The sequence below is a fragment of the Frankliniella occidentalis genome, unplaced genomic scaffold (assembly GCF_000697945.3).
Source record: "Frankliniella occidentalis isolate FOCC.00 unplaced genomic scaffold, Focc_3.1 Scaffold203, whole genome shotgun sequence".
NCBI classification, from domain to species: Eukaryota; Metazoa; Arthropoda; class Insecta; order Thysanoptera; family Thripidae; genus Frankliniella; species Frankliniella occidentalis.
Window position 1 is genome coordinate 12,898 of NW_026267329.1, and position 311 is coordinate 13,208.

The window sequence follows — 311 nt, forward strand, 5'->3', positions numbered from 1 at the left end:
GGGTAGTAAATGTCAAGCTAGGTTGAGAATAGCAAGCAAAGGTTTATTGCAATACCGGGCCTTTTATAATGTTTGGCGGTGCCTTGTATGAATTGAGACAGGGCAGGCAACATAGAAAAGCTATACAATGCAACAAGTCGCAAGAACCAACTTTTGAGAACTTACACGAATAACTGGGGTGAATAAGAACAACGGGTGTCTGAACGACGAATTCTATTCTGACGTCTAACCCAAATTATTTGGGGGGATCACAGAGATCAGTTAGAGCAAATGACATTGCCTCGGATCTATCAAACTAAACGTCGGTTGTG